This window comes from Hylaeus anthracinus, unplaced genomic scaffold, assembly GCF_026225885.1.
Source record: "Hylaeus anthracinus isolate JK02 unplaced genomic scaffold, UHH_iyHylAnth1.0_haploid 3, whole genome shotgun sequence".
NCBI classification, from domain to species: domain Eukaryota; kingdom Metazoa; phylum Arthropoda; class Insecta; order Hymenoptera; family Colletidae; genus Hylaeus; species Hylaeus anthracinus.
This window is the reverse complement of record NW_026535284.1, coordinates 8,594,656-8,618,368: the sequence shown is the minus strand read 5'-3', so window position 1 is coordinate 8,618,368 and position 23,713 is coordinate 8,594,656. Positions and strand designations below refer to the sequence as shown.

The 23,713-nt window shown below is 39.9% G+C and overlaps 1 long non-coding RNA gene across 1 annotated transcript in view; it reads right to left on the bottom strand.

Moving 5' to 3' along the window:
- LOC128893937 (uncharacterized) overlaps positions 1 to 1,463 on the bottom strand; it is a 37,283-nt gene extending 35,820 nt beyond the window's left edge. Inside the window, exons 1-2 of the long non-coding RNA XR_008461427.1 lie at positions 1,322 to 1,463; positions 189 to 1,123 (exon numbers count right to left, since the gene is read on the bottom strand). This is a non-coding gene — a long non-coding RNA (uncharacterized LOC128893937). The remainder of the gene's footprint in view (positions 1 to 188; positions 1,124 to 1,321) is intronic.
- Positions 1,464 to 23,713: the final 22,250 nt, after the last annotated feature.

Sequence of the window (23,713 nt, the reverse complement as noted above, 5' to 3'; positions counted from 1 at the left end):
CAATTTTTCACCCGTAACAATTGTCACAAAATCAAACTTCTTCGACAACTGTGCCACTAATTCGCATAAATCGTTACACTGGTCATCGAAATAGGAACACCTTGCTTTCTCCCATACACGTTCTCCTTCTGTCACTTTACGTGAAACAAACGAGAGTAAGCAAAATAGAATATATCTAGTGAACTTACCTCGTTGCTGGTCGCAGGTTCCCATCCGCCCGAGCATCGAATTAGCACGGATCTTCGAGTGGAGGAAGTCCAACAGTGCACGACTTACACGACACCCACGACTCACCCAGGCACGGTCGCATAGAAAGCGTTTCCTTTCTACGGAACAAAGACGCTTCGTCGATGCATCACTTTCTAAAGGAATGCGTCGAACTGGCGGGAGAACTTTTACAGAAGCACCATCAACAGAACAACGTGTTCCGATTCGCGCATTTCCACTTTCTTAAACCGCGTTTCACGGGATATCTTCATGAGGATGACGGTATTGGTCTTCAGGGCGAGTTCATCTTCGAGTGAAGAGACGCCTCCGAGACTGCCGGAAGTGTCCTAGAGGATCTTCGAGCGCGACGATCGTGGAAGTCCCGACAGGCGAAAATTGACATTGTTTTCTAGGTGAATTGGAACATCACGGACCCAACGAAATTGAAATTAAGAAATTGTAATCTCGTCGGAACGGAGATACATTCTGTGTCACAGAATTTTATCACGAATAAAAGACAAAACTGACGCAATTCGTTGTTAAGTTATCCTAAACGCGTTGCCGATTTCGTTGACGCTACGATTTCCACGTTTGTCAGCGAATTTCGCCGCTTCTGATAGAAAAAATAAGTATCTTCCCATTGTTGAATTGCCAGAATGAAACATACATCCTTGTCTCCTCTCCAACTCGAACGGAGTTGTTATTCTTATCTGGCAGGTTCGCGAAGGAGCCATCTTTGTTATAATAAAATTACATTTTCAAGTATATAAATAAAAATTCCCATGAAAACAGCTCTAAAAATGGCCAAAACTATTGCCCTTTCAAGTAGGTTGTAAATTTACTATGAACGAAAGGATTTTGTCCAAGACGGAGTTCCAAGGCGACTTTTTCATTTTCGGGTGATAAGCTATCGAAGCTGGAGGAAAAAATAAAAAAGTTATTTTTCTCGCTTATATTTTACCGTAACGCAAGGATATTTTTATCAGCATGAATCGGTATATTAAAATGAAATAATTACTACGTGCTTTTTAGATAATGAAAATATCGATACCCTTGCTGTGGAAACGTCAAATAATGACGTTCACGAGTGAAAAGTTATAAATAATGCACTTACCTTCCATGATGCGCCTCACAGCCTCTTCGAGATTAGCTCCTGTATCCTTTAAAATGACGTACATGAGTGGCAGCATTTCCCAAGAATACTGAAAGAGCTCCAGAAGCTTGGTACTATACTCCAGTAACAACTCCACACTGTCACCTGTAACGGAAATACAGGTGTTACTCCAATACATGGACAATAATAGTAATAAAACAATGAATTTTTTGTTGGTCTAATGTAACAAAGAGAAAAGAATTATCTTTTGAAAATACTCGTATGTTTCATATAATTTTAAGATCAATCACACGTAATAATTTTGATTTCATATTTGGTAGTTCGACAAATATCATTCCATCGCAGCCTGTATACTCGAGAATGTTTATTTGAAATTTGAAATATTATTTTCAATTTCGTTTATTCTCAAACATTAATATTTACATCGCTGTATACGAATATTAAATGCCAAGGTTGCCTGCACGTAATACTCTCTTTGAAAATGTTCCAAACTGAAATTATAACGAGAACATTGCCAGAATATGTTGTACATAATATTCACCGAAAATCTATTTCATTTCCAAGTAATTTTCAGTAAGAAACTCTCGTTTTGATAATGTGTCGTACGTGTTTATTCGTACATTCAATAATTTTCACGCGAGATGAAACTGAAACGGGTGCAGTCGAGAAACCAAAAATATAAATGATATCCTTTTTATTCATATTTAACGACCCATCCGTTCCGTTATCTGTAATAGAGTCGACTTTCTCATCGTTTTCTAACACCTGCTACTGTCGACGACAGGTATCGAATTGAGAGCAACCGGTGAATTGCATTTGCCGGGAATCGTTATCGATAGCTATCGATGTCAATCACCAGAGAAGTTACGAGAACGAACACGTAGAGTTTACGTCGTAAACTAAAAGAATCACAGGGTGAGGGAGCTAAACTGTTACAGAGCGATAATGTCTAAACTATCGTGGATACAACAAAAATCTTACAGGAAAAAGTTAGAAGATCCTTTTTTTTCTTTTTTTAGTCCAAATGCTGAAGCCGTCTCAACACCACCGCTAATTTTTTTTAATGGAATCGTGGGATTTTGTTTGCACATTATAAAATTAGTTTATAGAAAGAATTCGCAGAAACATATTCCCTATCTGATCCTATTGCCAAGTCAACAGTCGTTACAACTGATTTTATTAAAATGTTGCACCGAATGTTCTGTAACTCCTAATTTGCCTTAATGAGAGATGAACGGGTCAATTTTACCTACATCTCTTAAGTAACAAAATAAATCACTGGAGAAAGTTTCATTAGATGTACGTCGCATATGATTTATGTATAACGGTGCACCTGCTCATTTCAGCGAAATAGCCAAAGAGTACTTGACCGAATGACTATCTAAATTCCAGTGAATGAATAGGTCGTGCAAAACCTATTCCTTGGCTTGCTTGTTCTGCAAATTTACATGCGCTAGATTTTCCTTCGAGGCCACCTGAAACCATTAGTTTCTTCAACAACCATTGCCAGGGTTGAAGTCAAGGGTTTCCTAAGAGAAGCTTTATAATCTTTTCAAAAAAACGCAAATGGAGTGGAGTGCGTGCAATTTATGTAACTTTTATAATATAAAATATATCGTAGATATATAATAAATCGGATATATTCCACAACTAAACTCTCTTAGTTTATCTCGGTATGTCTCGTTCATCGTCTTCGTTAAAAATTTCTTCGCGCTTATGTTGACGTATTGACAGTTCAGGCGAGATCGACTGGGTTAAAATCGCAGCAATGTATCATGTGGTAGCCTTCCGGTTAAATCGCGTCCGCTTTCGCCGCAGCGGCGAAAACGCATAGTATGCCCCCGGCCTAACGGATTCAGCCAATACAGCCAATCGAACTGCCTCGCCAACTTCTGACCAACGAACTATACATGAACAGTCACAGTTTCATTAGATCCTCCTCTGAAATCTATGTGGTCTAGCGATCGCCAGTGGTTGTAGTGATCTCTTATCTCTCACTTCTTCTATTTTTTTTATTTTGAGAGTCTGAGAAAAGGCGATTACAAATAATGTACAACAATTTTCAGATTCCACTTTCATCGAAAAAGAAAACAAGAAAATAGTATATGTATAAGTAATCAAATATTATTCCCGTCATAAGCCCGCAATAAAATGCTTTATATCTTATCACAGCTTATGAACCCAACCCCTCACCATCACCGTTCGGTCACGAGCCATTCTAAACGCGTAAACGCGATTTTCTGAAGGTACCCGAGCACAAAGACCGAAGAATCCTCGCACCGAATGCCATCGTCATCCGTAAATCACAACCGTGCTCGATTTGCTCGCGGTACCACGTGATCCAACTCATCCCTTCGTAAAGGAGATCCTAAAAACGAACCACGCGCATACTCGAGGCAAAGTGGTGACCCGGTGCCGTGGTAAATATCGATTTTAAATAATCAGCGACAAGTCGTTGTTGGTATACCACGAATGGCGCATGTTCGCTCGCGCAAGGGGTGACGGAGGGACGCGAATCCGTAAATGCCAGGCGTCCGCGAACATGGACAAGTACAATAATTCCCTGGCCGATATGATACGATATATTAGACGTTAAGGCAACCAATGGTGGCTCGTACGCACCAGCCAGCTCCGCCTATGAAGGGGCCTTCTGAAGCGTTTTTTAAAAGGTAGGAAATATCTTTCCCTCTCTTCCTCCCTTGGCAGCCCCGTCGCACACAATCACTTTCCCCCTGTTCATTTCCACGCGTTGTCTGTCCCTCTTTCGCCATGGTGCACCTCCCTCTCTAACCACCACCCTCCCGCCGTTTTATCGAATAGACAACACGACGCGAAGAGCAGGTGCCGCCGGGACTCCCGGCGTTGGTTCCCCTCCTTTTCCCGTGTACAGGTGATCCCGGCCAACCACGTGCTCCGTACGCGCGCGTGTGCACGTCCTCACCAGAGAGCGAGAGCGAGAGAGGGGAGGGAAACGCAAATGCGGGAGTGGGAGAGAAAAAGAGAGCTGGATGGAGGGGCTGCCCCCTAAACGTAGGAAGGCTGTACCGACGATGCGGAGGTGGAGAGAGAGAGAGAGAGAGAGAGAGAGAGAGAGAGAGAGAGAGAGAAAGACCTAGAGTTCGCTCCTTTCAGTGCCATCCAGTCCTCTTGGTCGACCAAAGATTCCGACCAGTGTTGTACACTGTCTCTCTCCCATTTCTTTCCTCTCTCTCTCTCTCTATCTCTCTTTTCGCGGTATGTACTATTTAGTACACACCCCTCGTCGAGCTACCAGTTGTCTGCATACGTCCCCTGGTGTCTCCAGGTATGCACGCTTTCCTTCGCTTCATGGTCTTTTGGTGAACCTTTTACCATCGGACGCCATTTTGTCCGTGACGTCAATGCCGCGCGGTCTCGATAACGCGAACATACGGGTACAGTGGGGGCACTCGTGAAAATTCGCAGGCATGTATTTACGCGGCCTAATGGGAATGGAGGACGAATTTACGATATTTCTACCTAGAGGCCGAACGGCGCGGCGGTCCGGTCGATTTGGCGAGCAAGCCTGCGCTCGGGGTGGGATTCCAGCCAATGGGGAACACGGTTTTCACCGATCATCCATTTAACCGCCCAAGGGTGGCGTTATGTTTTGTTCTGACGGTTGTTTATGGTGGAATGTGCCGAAGGTACTACCTGAAATTTTTTTTTCTTCCTTAGATATTTAACGTCGCATCAACCTTTGATTATGTTGGTCCAAATATGTCCATTTTTAATTAACTGGATTATTTTGTCTAAGTTTCTGTTTTTATTTGTAAGTTCGGTGTACGTTCCCTGGATACTTTTGATGATTTTATAGTTACCCCTTTTCATTTAAGTTAAGCTCCTATTCTTATATTGCTAGATATATTGCTATCTGTCAGAAATGTACAACAACGTGGCACAACCTAGATTTCGTTACACACCTTTGGAGCGTAAACATTTAATTGGCTCGATCTTAAGACCACTTGTTATGTTCGTAATACCGGAGCTAACGATGCACGTCAAATGGATAGGTTTCCCTGTCTTTACCAGAACGAATAGAGTAAATTAATCAAAACCGAACAACATATTTTCGTCATTATAAACAAAATTCGAATCGAAAAGAAATATCGCGAATGCAATTAATTATGTAACACCAGAGACAGGCAACTACCGCGTAGTACATGAATGATAAGATACGTGCGAACGAGTAGCGTAAACGCACTCGACTATCTGAGTGGTGCGTGTACACTGTAAATGTAGGGAACTAATATGGTCAAGGGATCCCAGTCATGTCATTCAGCCCAACGATTACAAACAATTTTCTGCGTTGAATAAATATCTTCGCAGAAGAGAAACGAGGCCTTTAATGAGAGTTTCTCGTTCGAGTCTCTACCAAGAATTGGAGAGCTCTTGTAAACATCATCGATGCCGAACGACAGGACTCTATGCGATTGCTCCGTGTCAATCGCCAAGTCATTTAACTGTCAGAGTGCTTTGAGTATGCGACAGCTAGGCTGTTCAAACTTTTGAGTACCTGTAGAATTACAGACGAAGAGGGGCAAAATTCTTAGGTAGATACAAAATTATACGTAAATCATATCTAAACAATTGTTTATATGTTACCAACTAATTCGATTAGTATGAAATTATGGAGTTACTAAAATTATTTCTATTCCTACCAAATTAAGAAGTTACCAGAATTCACTCTGTTACTGATAAATTGTAGGTAGATGATACATTGGATCTAGATGTTTATTCTGTGCCTTTGCAATGTTATCGTTAAACTTTAAGCAAAATTCAGGTTAGAATATACCGAACAAAAAGATATCTGCAATGCGTAATTTTTCGTTGTATATATCTACATTTGAGTAAAAGGAAGTTCGTATCTATATGCAAAAATCATTAGTGATTCAAAGTAGGTGAAATATAAATAAATAACAATTGTGACAAGTGATATCACTATTGGACAAAAAGATTGATTGCTTTAACAATTCTTGCAATTTTAAAAACATAATAGAGTGACTCGAAAATGACGTTACCATTATCACATAATTAGCACGCCTTATTAGTCGAGTCTCATTGTCGAGAAATATATTGCATTTTCTTACCCGCTGTTTAATGTAAAATTATTCACGACACGTTTACACTTAGAAAGTGCAGAAAACGTGGCAAATGTCGACAAAGTCCGCTTTGATGACGAGAAATAAATTGTATAATCATGTGGCAAAATGTTTACCACAACTTTCATGGTTAAATGCGAGATTTAAATAATTTTCTGTATTTGTAGACATTTGTTATAAGTTGTTCATAAATCGTATTAGTACTAAGTAAAAATAGAAGCCTACAGGGAAATTTTATTACTTTTATTCCAAGTGCATTTGCAAACTGCAACTGAACTTCCCTTGGAAATGAAAACTATATAATTCGATTACATAAATCGATTTCTTAAACCATTATGTGTATAAACGATACGAGACGATGTTATCAAAAGTTCAATACTTGAGGAGATATCTCGTTTCCTTTAATGTTTCAATGATATCTACTTAAACACCTCCAACATTTAAAATAAGAAAAATGCCAAAATTTCATTTGATTTACAACGTCCTTCATCAACAAGTAAAATTTATACTCTTCTGGAAATGCATAAAGTACGAATATATTTGAAAATATAGCGTCAGAAGTATGTACAGTAAAGTCTAATCTAAACCTCTAAACCGTGTTCAATGAGTATTGCATATTTATAAACGTTTGACGTACTATCGTCGTGTTCGTTGTGGGAAGATGTCATTAAGAGCCGAATTTGTTACTGCGCCCTAACAATGACGATAAAAATTGTGCCTTTACTTGTAACTAGTTTGCACGGGTTAATTTGTCTTTCAAAGATTAAAACTGGTTAATGTGCAAAACGATTAAGAAACAGGTCGTTAAAATGTTGTTTCGCAAATGAGTCGTTTTTCCGATTACTTAATGTCATAACGATACGGTAATAAAGTAACATTACTATTTTTAACCTAACAGCGACCTTAAGCAAAGCAAAAATATTGTTTTTTCCCTTGTTATTAGATATTGACAATATTCAGACCAGATAATATTAATACGCGGGTCGTAAATATGAAAAGCAACACAGGAAATAATCTTGCCAAAAATTTCATCATTTCTATTCCGAAATAAATTGACATACATAACGAATAGAATGCAATTTGAAATTGTTTATCGGGAAAAATGTAATCAAAATTGTCGAAACTTGAATAGAACGTACTTAAATGAAATGAACGAATGAATTGAAGTAGATATTTGAACCAAGTTTAGAAAATTTTATTCATCTCTCCACGTATGCACTTTTCGGATAAGCGCGCACGTTGCGCCAACACATGAAACGTCATCGACAGCGATAACTGCAATGATAATCTTGAAAAGAAACTTAGTCGCAGATTTCAACTTCACGCGACTATCCATTCCGATAAATGAGCATACATGACGTTACATAAGGCCACACGTGACTCATTTTGCGCGTCGGCAAGCTATCTATCTTAATATAGCGTGCCTGGTATCGACGATGATCACATAAGTAGCGAATCACGAAAAATCTCGCAATTGCCATTGCCGCAAAATGAAATAAATGCTCTACAAAAAATTAAAAAAAGAAAAAAAAAATCGAATATATTCTCCATCGCTTGTGCTTCATTATGAAACAAAATCCTAAGACGTCACTTGGAAAATCATTTACACGTTTATGTCTTAACCCTTCCCAGAAAAAGTTTAACGACCCCTGATTTAGATATTCTAATCTCGTTATGAAACACGACTTCACTCCTGTTGCTATAAAAATAAGTTGTAGGTACAAACTTTGCCAATGCAACGGTGCAGTTATGGAAAATCTATGGATATAGCAAGTCAGATATCATTAAACAGTTCAACTTCCGTTTATAGCTATTTCTGTTGTTGCTATAAGAGACACAAGTATTCAGAAAATTGTCGTATGCAGTACTATATGATGCATATACAAGAGTTATGGACGACGAGAAAGCGTTTGAAAAATTTGCTTCGTTATAATCATTCAACCGCCAAAGTTGAACACGATTTGAAATTAGACCATGATTCCAAAGGGATGAGAATTTAAACCACATCATTTGGCAATGTGAATTGTATGAAGCTCCTACGGTTGATCTGCTAAGATCCTTGTATAAAAAGGGTTTTCAGTTGCCCTTAAACATTGATATATTTATAGCCGTCCCGAACATCAAAGCTTGCCTGCGAATCTTTTACTTTTTTAAAGACTGTTCTATCCATTTACAAATATAGTCTATTAATTGTACGTTACTTGTATCGCCACTGTATTGTAAACTTTGTAAAGCGAAATGGATCCTATAGGGTCTTAAGAGCTAAAAAAAAAAAGAAAACATAATTGGGATTTTACGTAAAAAATATTTGATTCGAAGGCGTTGAAAGATGATCGAGATTGGTGACAGAGGAACGCGAAGGTATCCGATAACACAAAACATCGATAAGACCTACTCGGAAATTGATTAACCCCTCGACTCGTTCGATCGTGTTTAAAGGGAAGCGTGAAACGCAAACCGACTGGGGTTTATAATGTATTGTATTTCTTTGTAATAGATTCATATAGGACGATTCTAAGACCTGTTGGCATTGTTTAATTGACGCTTGGACGGTCGTGGTAGTTCCATTAAGGTTTCGATTTTTGTTTTATGTTTCGCTGCAAAAATAATAAAGCAATATATGTAGAGCACTTATGTATGTGTGAGCGAATGAACAAATATTGACAAAATCACCTACTGTCCCAGTATATTTAATCCAAGGTTAAAACAATAGAAAGATAAAATTCGTACGACATACATATTAATAGTGCGCTGAGAATATTTTAAGATTAGGAACTACGTATTTCGTTCTAGGTCTTATCAAATATTTTCAACTAGGTGGCTATAAAAAACAATTGTATGCACACAATTTTACATATGAATTTATAAGTAGCAGCAGTACTTAAAAATTGTGCAACTAAATTATCGTAATTATTTCATTAAAGAAGTCTGTTAAATAAGTCACGATAAAAAGAAAATGTATTCAATAACAAACTATTGAGAAAGTTTCAACCACGCACCATTTTCGCTGAACGTGTGTGGTAAATTAATGTTTAAAAAATTCAAGCATTCCTCCAATTCGCTAAATTCCATTTCTTTGTTAATCGAATTCCCCGATCGGAGCTTATAAATATCTGTAAACAAAACGGAGACTGTGTTGTCCGTCCGGTTGGCCAACGTTTCCATTAAAATAAAGTAGTGGCACCTCTGCGTATAACGACTATTATTGGACAAAAGAAGAATCCCGTGTTTCAAATATATCGTATTCCGCGATCGTCGTTTCTTTTCTCTGGAAACTTACTCGGTCGTAGCGAAGTACGAAATGTTGCACCACGTCGTTTCCTTCCGACTTCGCCGGTCGAACGATTTTATTATCATGCCTCGTGCATGAGATATACACGCGCGCATACCTGAGCTCGAGCGTGCACGACGTAATAGCAACACGCCGGACATAAAAAAGAAGAAAGAATGACGCCAGTAACGATATCTGGTAACAAAAACACTGATATAAGCCCGCGAATTCTGCGACACCGCAGAAAGCAGACCACCTGGAATCGCCCACGGTTGATAGTATTGTTTTACGCTCGTGGCACGAGTATGGTAATGGTCTTTTTAGAAGCCGTTCGGGACGATGTACCGTGGCTACAATTAGGGAAACCATCCAACGAAACGTAATCTAACCCTTTTAAGAGGCATAAAGCATAACGGTACGTTTGCTCCTATATCCGTAAGATGACGCCCGTTTGTTTCTATATTCAACAATCTGTTTCCATCGAATACTAAACATCTAACGGTGTGCCAACATAATTTCAAAAGGCTACTTGCAAACTAGAAAATAAAATCTAACGGTATTACACGGTTTCAATTTTACTCCTGCGATCTAATTCAACGTACATGATACAATGAAGCACGATATGTACGTTGAATGTAATGAATCGTTGGTAAGTGTCGCGAAGTCTGCGCCACGACACTTATTCAATACAAGAAACGAAATTCGCGGAATCTAATCTGATCTCTCAAATAGACATAAAGCATCGCGGTACATTTGTTCTCACATACTTGCAATGACGCCTATTCGATTTATTCTCATCGACTACTGCGCACACATCGGGACGATTGCCAACATAACGCAAGACTACAGGCTATTTGTGAAGCACAGAATAAAATCTACATAGTCCCATCTTGTAGTACTTTGCGTTTCGGTTCCTACAATCTAGCGCGATGTGTGTGATGAGTGGGACACGAGGTGGGCGCCAAATACGAATGAGTCATCGATAAGTGTCGCGGAGACAGGATAACGCCGCGACAGTTATTGACTGCAGAAAATGCTAACGTAATTAATTTAAAAAATAAGAATCAGGTATATGTATGAAATGATAACGTGTTAATAATAAACGTGTTTTATAATTAAAGAATCCAATACAAGAAATCCAATCACACAACGGGTGTCGGTTTTTCACGCGAAACGGGCCCAGTAGCACGAACACGATTGTGCCATTTTATGGCCGTGTTCCCGATTGTACGAAATTGCTCGTTAACTCAATATAGCCGCGGTCTCCAGCCATAACAGAGACTATAACCGCGACTTTGTTGAATTTTCCCCAACTACCGCAACAAACTCACTTAACGTGCGACACGAATAATTCCCTAACTCAAAATCCACACTGCAAATCGAAAACAAATTCATTAATGATTCCTTCGATGTTTGGGCAAACAGTATCTTAAACTATACGCAACTGTACTTTAAATTATGTAGTCTTTTGCTTTCACTACCTGGTTCATTCGCTTCGATCGAGCAGGAGTGATCTAAATTTCAAAATAATTTAATATATATATAAAAAATTACCAACAAAACATATTTCTGTTTACAACTAAAAATCTTCAATTTCCACGCGATCTAAATCATTACTGCTCGTGAGGATTATTAAATTTAAATTAGATTCTAATTAATAAATCTTTTCTTTTTAATTATAACTCTTGAAGGAATGATATAGGATGCAATATATAATTTTAGCCTCAACGAAGCTGACCGGCCTCGTTCTTTTCAACAAGATCCCCGAGGCTAATAATCACACGTCCAATTGACGCATCGTGCACGTCTACGAATGCATGAACGTCCTCTTACGAATTAATTTCATATCCCCATACATTCAGCAGCACGTGCAAAAAGATCTCGAATAAATAACACCAATCATTATTTTATCAAAAATGACTAAAGAGAAAGGAGTAATTTCCTCAAGCTCCTAGGTGTACCAACAGTACCGTGCAAAAGTCTTGGGTCACAGTACATTACATCTTTTACAGTTTTTGCCGCTAAAGAAACAGTACAAAGTTTAATGTAGTCCAGTAATGAGTTATTTAAGTGTAATGCATATTTCGCATAGTGGCCTAAGACACTTGTACACGATACTGTAATCCTCTGAACGTGCAAAGAGCTAGGGAAACGAAAGGTTGCATAGGGTTACCATGGAAACGCCACCGTCATCGAGAGGACCAATTTCGCTTGCAAACACTCGCGAATTCGCAAATTTCCAGCTGGGCTACCTCGGCGAGGATCTCGCGTTACACAGAGAAACGCGCCACCCCTACTTTTCGACCGCTGGTCAGGCGTCGATGGACATATATCGAGGCACGCATAGCTTCCACAGGGGGTGAGTTGGAGATGAGAGCTTTGTAGCAATGATACCGTTGTGTCGGTACGTAATCGAAACCCTAGCCGTGACGCGAGGGCCGTTTCGATGACAAGAGATCCTCGCGCTGGTATCATCCGCACCGTTGCTTTTGCCAGGTGCAACAAAAATGACTAGACTTGCACATGCAGAGCCAACATCGTGCGTCGCGTAGAAAGATACCTCTTGCACAGTAAAAGAGTCGGGTGACGATATAGAAGAGGAAACACGGTGGATGTACATTGCGAATGTGTTTATACTTGTTAAGTGGAAATATCAAAGGAAATCTTTCTAAATATAAAATTAACAGAGATCTAGTCTGTTACTTGCGCATATGGTATTACCTTTCACAGAATTAGACAAAAACAATAAAGAAATAAATGAGCACAGGGAAAGTGACTTGTCAATGAATCAATGTTCATTGAAAATGCGAAGAGTTAAATGAAAATATAAGAGAGAGACGTTACGATGAATGTACGATAGAATAATTAAGGATGGAAAAAGATTTAGATTTCTCTTAATTTTGCTTTCATTAGAGGAGATGGAGGAAAAGTTTATTTAACCTTATGTGCTACTTCAAGAATTAACGAATCAAAGCTAGAGGTATAAAGTGTACGAGTCCAAGCATGTCCAAACATAAAAGATGAAACGCCATAGTTTCCTCAATTCGAAAAGTCGAGTTTCAGCTTGAAGGCTCCAACGGCTATACCCTCAATTTCAATCTAAAGGGGGTGGAAAGCAACGCGCGTTGTCCCACGCGAACAGGTGATTGTAAGACCCATTTCGTTTCTAATAGAAGCTTCGAAACTTTTTCGATATCTATTTTCAGCGGATAGCATCGTCATTTTATAGACAAAAAGAGAATCGCGAAGAGGTTGCAGACATTCCGTCTACCAGGCTCTACCCTTCGCTCCGCGCCACGACGTTTTACGTCCATTTCAATAAAAACGATATAACCGAAACCCTTTGCAACAGTTCTTCTCCGTCTATAAAAATAGTCAACGTGAAATCACAATAAGTTTCAGCAGCGGAAAGAACCGAATGAAGGAACGGTCGTGAACGCAGTAGCTTTTACGAGACATGACATTTCGGAAGCAGTAAAATTCTATCCTGTCAAGCGTTCGCATAAATTCCCCCCTCGTCCCGCACACACCCCCGCAAAAAGACGAACATACTTGTTCGTTCGTGAAAAAATGAATGTGTATATATCATAGCGGTGCTTGAAATCCAACTTTTAAAACGTGGCTCAGGTGTCCTGCCATTTTGTTAACATTTTATGACGTTTTATATTTTACAGAACGCTACGGTTGATTAATAATTTCAGTTTAAAAAAAAAAAAACATTTTTTTTTTGCATACGTATGAGGAAACCTGGTAATACCATTGTCAGCAATGAATAATTATGATAAATACCTGCGATGAGAAATTTCTTTGGCAATTAGTTGTAGATTCGTCTACGTTAAGGTTTCGTAACTTACCTGAAACAAAAATGTAAAATCGAGTTGACGATAATAAACAACAGTATTGGCTTCAGTTAAATTTAGGGTAGTTACCGAGCATATTATAAAACGAAATGAAAAGTGAAAATATATTTACAACATTGATATTTCGAAACATATTTTGTAATTTTTATCTTCGGCCTAACGATACAAAATTTGCGATGTCCAGCATCGGAATTTTTATTATTTACGTCAGTGCTCTGTATTAGAAACGTAAAATATCTGCCGGTCGCGAATGTTTGGAGAATCCCTGAATAATAATCCACGTAACATTCCCCCGAAATCATCGATCGCTTTCCAATCAAGTAATTCCGACAAGAACGTTCAACGACGAGCAACAGCACACCTTTCCAGCTAGATTAACAGTCTCTCGAAGCGAAACCAATGACGTCACGGGACGTGACACGTCGCGTGCATTAAAACGCTTCAACACAACGGCGCGGATATACAATGCGCTCTGACAATGAACGAGAGGCCATAAACATCCTCGGAGGAGGCTGCTCGAGATATGTACCGTAAAGATCGTTGCCCTCGCAGGCACAGAGTACAAGTAGAAAGCCGTAAAGATTTTAGGACTCTTCGGACAGGCGATGCACGGCCGAAGACTTCATGAGAATGAAAATGAACCGCCCTATTTAACCGTGTACGATGCGATTTTCTCCACGACGCAACCGACTACAGCTTGCACAGACGTCGTCTGAACCTACGAGACGCTGGAACGTTAGATGAAAATATAAAGGGTTTTCCAAAAGGAGGATTTGGGATTTTGTTTTCTGAGGACGAAATAAATTTGACAGCATTATCGTGGGAGGGGGGGGCGGGCCCTACTTGAACATTTGCATTGGAAACTCTGAGCATCCGCACTCTTCGGGCGCTGTGATTATTTGAAACATATCACTCCTACAATAAACAACTACACGAATAATGAACTTCACGTTGTAACTGTTACGTTAACGAACGCTGACTTCTCTGTGTGATATCAGATGGGAACCATTTACAGATAAGTATAAACGGAAGAAAAAAGAAAGTATAGAGACGATAAGTGGAGGAATAAACGAGGGAGGAAAGCCGAACGGGATGTAGACAAAGGAACAACCGAGAGAGAAAAAGGGAAAGAGTGAACAGAAGAACTTGCGAGCTGCTGCTGGATGTGTAAACGTGGACCGTCATTACCGACGGGCGCTATACGTATAATATTTTATAGCATTCTTGCGATAGTGGTAGGCTGCTGCTACGTGTAGACGAGATATGGCGGAGGTGAAAGTGACAGATCATTTAACCCCGTCGCCTCGTAAAAGAGACCCGTCCTGAGTCACTAGACTGTGATCAACTTTACTATCCACCCTCGCTTGAGACAGGGTGACCAAACCCCTGCGATGACTGATCTGGATGTGCGACAATCGAAAATCTGACCACTGTAGAGACTGAGCGATTGTGGTGGGACGATATATTAAATAATTTTAGTGTTTTCACAAGATGACGTATACGTCTTAGTTATATAATGTCTCTGATACCCAATAACAATATCGACGATCGTGGAATAAATTTGGTCGTTATTAATTCGTATTCCTAGCGCTCGTTGTTAGTAAAATAAATTATTTAATATTTACAATTTATATTAATTCAAATAGAGAATAAACACCGTTACAAGTTATATAAAAATTTTAATTATCGAAATAAATTATTTCGATGAGACATCAATTTAGCCGCTCGATCGAATAAACGTTGCATATAAGTCGCTGGACGTTAATCTTATTTACTATCTATTATTAACATAAAGTTTGTCCCACATCTGTTGATATGTAATACTCCCTTCGAACAGCTTCAAGGTCTACAAAAAACATATTTGCATTATCACTGATAATATTCACCAAGTATCCGTAACCATAACTTCAGGATATGTACCGCTGAAATTCTAGTGTTCACGACGTTCGATAATCGTTAGCCAATTTTCCGTCATCCATCACTCGATTAAAAACTAATTCGCGAAATAATTCGCGCATTAAATAGTCGATCGTGTATTCTTGCCGATAATATCGCGCGATAGGTCGTAAAGTAAGCGTATAATCAGGCGATGAACATCCATCAATGCGAGATAGGTATCGATCGGCCGATCGATTCAAGTGTTGCACTCGAGGAATTCTGTGAAATGTCTTACCGCGGGTATATCGTCAACGGACACGCTGATTCGATCACGAAACAATTCGATTTATTATACAGCAACAATTGGTAAGAAAACTATTCCATTTATTATTCGCATACTTATTCGTAGGCTCATTTATTCGAATGGCATAATAAATAGATGAACGAACGAAAAAGAAATAATTTTTTATTAGATTTGAAGGACTCGTGGAAATGCGAAGGGTGAATTTACTCGGTCACTCTGTACATAGTTCTATTACGTCTCATGTATATGCATGTTACTATAATGCGCTGCTGGAACAAACACCGAACGTCCAACTCCGAGAACATTTACGCTCCGATGATTTCTGAGTACGTTCGGTTAAATCGATCGATTCTGTCCGCCGAGCACGCAGTGCGAAGACGACGGGACGTGTAGCGACAGGAAATGTTGCTTTGAATCGCAAGAGGCGCCTTCTGCATCCTCTCTTCCTTCCTATCTGTTCCTCTCTTCCTTTCTACCTAGGCCACTCATCCTTTGTCAGTAATGAATACGCTGGAGAGAGGCCAGGCGCCAGAGAAGACGATTTAAAATCCACAAGTCTCCGGTCGTTAAAAAAAAAACACGCACAATTATGCGTCATGTTTTATAAATCGTTCGATCTATACGAACATTGAAGCGATAAGGTTAATTTTGTGCACGAATACGTGAAGTCTTCACGGTTGGAATTGCTACGGACGGGACTATCGGGGGCTCCGAGTGACCTAACATCAAATTCCTCATCTCAGGAATATTTAAATACTGTTACTGTGCATGACTCAAATTGGTCTTCTTGGCATTTTAGTGTTAAAACCGTAACACTTGACTTCCATTCTGCATCGTATCGATTCGACCATAAATTTCGCGTCGACGACACTACTCCTACCCCACGAATCGCGATGAAAGCCAGCTTGCAAAGGGTGGCTATAGGTATGAAGAAAGAAGGAAGCCGAGTCGAGGAAGTCGTTCACCGATACACGCGGGATTTCTTCTCACACCATGCGAACGGGTCGTAAAATCGGACCCTGAAGGCACACCGAAAGGGATTCACGATCGTGATCTCTTCGATTGCTTCCACTTGAAAGGATTTATACTGAAAATATGTTAACGACGGCAACAGTAACGCTGCACCTTGGAAATTGTTCATTTCCAATGAATTTGTACAATCCTCTCGTCGAGCAGGTACTAAACGATCGCAATAAATCGTGCGCGAAGATTAAATATTAGTTTCGGAGAAAATTGCAACAACGAACAGACGTACGGTAGCGAATTAAAGTTTTTGTCCTGGCGTAAATCTCATGACGGTTCCTCGAAGTGTTCTTAGCAGAAGGCAAGCCTTCTCACCCCATAGATCCTGTGGAAATCCATTCTTTAAACGTGGGGTCGTCCATCTAAAGTTCTGCGTTTTCTAAACAGTATTATCTGACATCCAGTAAGTACTGCCAGTCATCGTTCAGCATCTGCTCATTAAGATATCGAGGGACCATTCAACGCTCGACCAAGTAAGGAACCTTTGCAAAGAGGAATGGCTACCTGTCTTTAAGGCATTCCAAAAATGTGTTGATGCTAACATAGAGCAATGTCTTTTCTCCCATCGCTCACTTGTTGGAGATTCTTTCGTTTAATTCAATATAATGCTATTTTTTAAAGTCTTCTGGGCAGAAAGTATCTTTGCCTTCCTTTGGATCCTTCAGAAACGAAGACCATATTTCTCAGGAATGGTATGTGAGATCGTCTATTACCCTTCAAAAATTACATGTTTAGTACATAGCATCATCTGACAGCCAATAACTACGCGAGTGCAAGAGGCTTATGTCAGGGACCTATTCAGCCCTGACAGGCATAACTTTATAAGTTGTAACGTAAAGTTTTATTTTTATAAATCGCAATCCATATTTCCATACTTAGGAACGTTTACGCTTAAGGAAAGCCTTCGACAACATCGATTTAGATAGCGGTTTAGCAAGTTTCTTTCAATTTGTTACCTAATTGTTAGTTTGTATAGTATTTCTACCCACTTTGTTAGTTTTATAGCAATGTGAAAACTTTTCTGAAGACAACCACCCTGGTTCGAGACGGTAACTTTACACAATCGAACTGGACTGTCTTAGAATGTCTACTACAAAAACTTTACTCGGCTAATAGACGAATTCATTCTTTAAAAAATGCGGTAAAATTATTATTGATCGTTGGGTGGTTTTAAGAAGGAGTTTGAAGTACATGACTTGCTAGTCTTAGTGATAGACTACTCATGATTTTAATATTGTTCTCGGATTAGAACCGTGCTCTTCAACCTAAGAAATGCAACGTCTACGTTTTTTACGACTCTACGGTTTTTCATTTATGATTCTCTTTCTAAGCATCCAAGTGTAAGTACACAAAGTGGTTATCGATAATAATTACAAAGTATCGAAGGTAAATGCAAACATAACACGTTCACAAGTTAGTACACAGTTTACGTATGACACACGAGACGATGAAAAATTCATTTTCACAAAGGCAACGTCAATGAGGGGTATAATACTGAATCGATTGATACGATACCAGAGACTAAAGTATGGTTTCGCGTAAAACCGTGTTAGGTACATGGCACCTACATCGAGACCTGTCGACTGTAAATAAAATTAAGCAGTATCGACACCGACACGGTATTAATCACTAATAATTAATAGCACTACCGCTGCTACTCTTGCCAATATTACAAGTGCACGTGGAAATAGGAATTCCAACACTCCAAGAAACCTTAGACTTCAACTTACGAAGACAATTGAAGAAAAGAATGTACAAAACGTACGAACGTACAAAATTAAACGAAATTGTCATCGACGAATAAACGGCGAGCGCAAAAATTACTTTGACGCGTCTTTTCATTACACGAGAAACGTTCGGTGTATTCGGTATAATTTTATATATCGCCGATATAACTCCGAGTGCAAATAAGAGAAACCGAACGTAAGGGCGATGAAAATATTATTTTTCCGCGAAGCTGTTTCAAGTCGCCCATGATCGCCGGAGAATGGATACGCGAAACACGCAGCGATAAGAATAAAGTAAGGTATAGCAAATAATAGTCGGTTCATTATAGTGGAAGGAACGCGTAAAAGGGACAAAGCGCGCCGATGCCAGCCGACGACCAGCGGAAGGAAGACGATGGGTGTAATAAAACTTGGTGGAGTCGGTGGTTATAAACTGAATTCCCCGTATAGCCCGGGATAGGAAGTTATAGTTCTTCTCTACGGGGACTGGCATTCATCGGGAAAGTAGAAAAGGAGCTGCACCCGAACGAAGTTATGGATACATACTAATGCAAATCGTTTAAATATATATCTTAACCGTTAAAGATATACGTTTATATAATAATGTGCTTTAATGTTTATGTTTTCATGTCAAACTTATATTTTATAATTCTCCAGGATGCGGTATCATTTGGTAACTTTTCTCTTGCCATTTTGGATTATTATTTTTGAAATATATCTTAAGAATGTATGCTCAGTTTACAAGATAATTCATAAAGGTGTATGCATCAGTTCGCACCTTCAGGCTTCATTTACACGTGACTATCGACTATCGACTGTTGGGAAAATTATTCACGTGTCGTAAGACGCCTTTAAAGGAAATAATTGCACAGGATAAACGTGGAAATTAGGTCTCACGATCAACGCGTGCGAATATTCATGAACCGAATGAATTTTTCATGCGTTATAGTAACGTTTTCGACAATGTACCAATCTTAATACGTAAAAGAAAATGTATGTACATTCATTAATGAGTAGACTGGTGAATCCTGATGTGGGAAACGTTTAACGGAATTGCATCGAACATTTGCGATTAAACTGTAAGCGCTCGAACTGTCGTTGATGCCAGGAGACCGGTTGTTTAATTTTATGGCTTGATTGTACAAACGCTGTTAGCAGGCAATAAGTTTGCGATTACCTCGGAGTGAGTAATGATCTGCCAACCCCCCTTTCGCAATAGTGAACGCCGCGGATAATACATCGACGTATGAGAGAAGTGTATTTTCAATTATCGCCTCTGTAACATGATCGGTTTTCGTTACATTGTAACAGTCTCTGGGAGATCAAAGCAGACTTTGCGGTGATATTTGCAACCGTCGACAAGCACGAGTTAAAAGGGTGTGTAGGGACGCGGCTGGCCGTGCATCAATCTTCGAAAGCCTCATTCGTTTGAATAACGAAATAAAATTGAAGAAATAGTCGAGAAAAATTTCTTTACAAAACTAGATTAACTGGGATTCAGTTTTGAAATTTAAAATCATATATCCAATACTCGACGGTTAGAAAGACGTTTTACTGTTCGTCTAATTATCGTTAAATGGAAAGGAGGAAGGCGTAAAAGTAAAAGAGGGAGATTGATTGTGGCCGCGAAATCTCGACAATAGCGCGCGCGGCACGTTCTCGCTATACCGTTTTGTCCCAATCAAAATATCGAATGACGAGATACCACGCGTAGTATAATGCATTGATTTTAATGAAACATCGTAGGCAAAGAATTGAACAAATATTTGACACATGATCGGCTGTTTGCTCTAACATTCAGTACTTGAGACGTATCGAACAATAAAAAAAACCGAGGACGCCGGATTATTTCATTTATTAGGTTGTCCAGAAAGTTCGTGCGAATTTCTAAGAAACATTCAAAAACATGTTTGAATTTTAATATATAATTATTGAATTACATAGGTGCCATTTTGTTTCACAACCTTTCCACCTTTTAAGGGATGCATGTATGTTATTTGTTTTCAACCGCTTCGATATATTCAGACCTGTATCACCTACCAAAAATCGACATGGACTTTCCGGACAACCCAATACTTCGTATAATTTGCTTCTTTAAACCGAATAAGTATTATGAAAACATTTTCTTAATGTTTAATGAAACCATGAGAGAAAATGGACTCGTGGTCCTGGAAATGACTTCAAAGATTAATGTATTTGTAACAAGAAAACGATGTTCTCTGGGTCGATTTTCACAACCTGACCTACCCCTCTGATGTGTTTACTACTGACTGCGCACAAGACTGGAACTGTAACCGAAGAAAGTCGTAAATGCCACCCCACAGCGCCACGCGACCCCTAAAAACAGTACACCGGTGGTATCGTGTAACAGAAAAGGTTACCCCTCCGTTAAGTTCGGCGCGCGAGGGGTCTATAAAAGGGCAACTGATGAGATTTTGTAAGTGGACAACCTATCAGTGTGAACGTCATCGATTGCGGTAGCTGGAGGATAAAGAAAGCCGACCAACTCCTAGGAAGATTTACGAGTCGGAGTTTCGAGAAGGTCGATGTTAGAGTAAAGGCCACCGCTCGAGTCGTAAAAATTCGGAGAGCTCTCCGTGACAGAGGTGAAAAATCCCTTTCGGGTCTGACCGCAATATCGTTCTTTCGATGATCGTTCTAGGAACGATCGTCGCTTCGACGTGGACGCGTGCCGATTTCCGTTACTATGGTAACGTTAGAAACCGAGCAGTTTTACGCTTTTTCGCGGAAACAACTGGGGCGAATTCCCTAAAATGTTTAAATACGAAGTTCTTCAAACAAATCTGAATTTAAATAGCAAATGAAACTAGATATTCGTCAACTTTCATCGCTATCAACGTACTTATTTATATACGTAGTCGTACGTATAAATTCCGACTAATTGCATCATGCTACCGTGTACGATCGACGGAATCACGTAATGACAGCTGTACACAGCGACGGAACTACTCTGCGAGAAGGAAGTACTAAAAAAGGAACACTAAATCCGTCGCGTTATCGGGAGTTTGATCTCGGCAAGACGTGCATGTTATTCGCGGAATGAATATTTGTTACCAAAGAGATCTCGCACGATGAAAATTAATCTTTACAACCAATCGAACGCTTGCTGTTCGCTTGGAAAGCATGCTTACGTTTTATTAGGAGAATAAAATCGACCTGGCTACCCATGAACTCGGTGCGAATCGCTTATTTTCCTACCTTTAGACCTGTTTCTTGCGCGATTCACGCCAACAGTCTTTGCATGCACGCGTACCACTAATTGCGCGCCGAAAAACTATCTCCATCGTAAAACATTACCTCGAGCAAACGTAAGTTGACCCTCTACTAACACATCTTGCGATGTTCAGAGTCGCGTTGTACAGAATGTAACCCGAGTAGCGCAACCCAGAAGCTTTTTCTAACTCTTACACTTTTGGACACTCGTATCATTCGATTCCGAAAAAGTACTTCCGACGCTATATCGATAACTCTTCCCGTTCCATTATCCGCGTTCAACCTTCTCGAGAAAAAAAAGAAACATATCTCTCCGGAAGGAGTCTGGATAGAAGAATCTAAAATATGTCCGATGTATGGATTCGCGTATAAGATTCCATCCCCGCGTTATTATCTCCTCGTTTGATCGCCTAAGCCACGGCGAATACGCAACCGAAGAATTTAACGACATAGCGAAACGATCATTAAATCATTACTTTATATGCAGGTAATTGACAATTACTCGTGGACGGATACAGTTGAGCCAAGTTAAATGAAAGTTACAGCCGTGCACTTTTGTATTCTGAAATACGAGCCGTTCGTTACGAAAGTGGTATAAAACCAGCTCCCTTTATTCTGAAATATAAAAGGCGCGCGTTTCAAATAACGACGAAATACGACGAGGATTCCTAAGATAATGACGGTGCATAGGACGATGACTTCGATACGTAATTACACTTTCTTGATGTTGCAAATCTAGCAATATAACGTTACTGCTGAAGTGATCCATGAATGAAAAAGTGTCATTAGCCACGAGCATTACTGAAAGCACCATCCACGGTGGACCAGGAGCTCTCGATAAACGCGATCACGCCAATAAAGGTTTCGGGTATTAATTCTAATAATCGCTAATAACGAAATTCTCGAGACTGTTATTCTTCCGTGGTCCTTTAGCGGAACGCGGCGATCCGAGGTTTACGATAGTTTTTCACGCGAGTAGCTATAAACCCCTTAATTGATTTACAACCCAGGCGTTTCCACGGATCCACGATGATGGAATTAACAGGAGGCGAAGGGTGGGGAGGGGGGTGGAGGGGGGGGGTCGTCCCCGTATCATCGTTGGTAATGGAAAAGTGGCACGGCCGGCGATACCATGGAAAGTTTGACGGAAGTACACCGGGCGTAGGGAATCGTTGTTGAACCCAAGGGGTGATTATGGCGAGGTATATGGGGTTATAAACTTCGTCTTTACGAGCTTGCAGTTCGAGGCATCGGGCACAGGCTTTTAATAACACGTCGCTTGCTGTTGTACCAGCAAAGGACACGACAACTCGCGAAAACGTAACGTCGGTTCCTGGGTTTATGCGAGCGTCCCAAAGCCGTGTCACTCGCCATTTTGAATCCCACGCGACGCGCGATCAACCATCCGACACGTGGCACTTAGGGTTACTCGTTTCTCTGGCTACCGTTTACATTTCCCTCTCGTGAAGATGATCTTCTTACTCGTTTTAAAGTTTACCAGTAAACATTCACTGGTTGTCGGCTATTTGTTCTACAGAAAGTTAAAAAGAAGGGTTCAGAACTATTGGAGCAGACAGCACTCGTCAAAAGAAGTAAAGAAGTCCGAACAAACGTGGAGCATAGGAATTGATGTTTTAGACGTTACTATTTATTCTGTTGATATTTACAAAAGGTTTTCAAGGTTACAAAGGTTTCTACACGTTTCCAAAGCGAAACCAATTTTACTTATAAAGAACATCGAAATAACGCCTAGGCGATTTACATGCAAATTCTGAAGAAGCTACGGTCTTCGGGACGAAGCGACAGTATTAAAGAGAAACCAGTATCCAGGGATACGTGAACGCGAACCGTATTCCACGGATCGAAACGAAATCCGTCGAATCGTTCCATGTCGACTTTTCGGCCGAACAAACGCACAACAATGAAAGGAAATAATTCAGTTATGACTATACGGTGGTCCCTCTTGTTCCGTGCT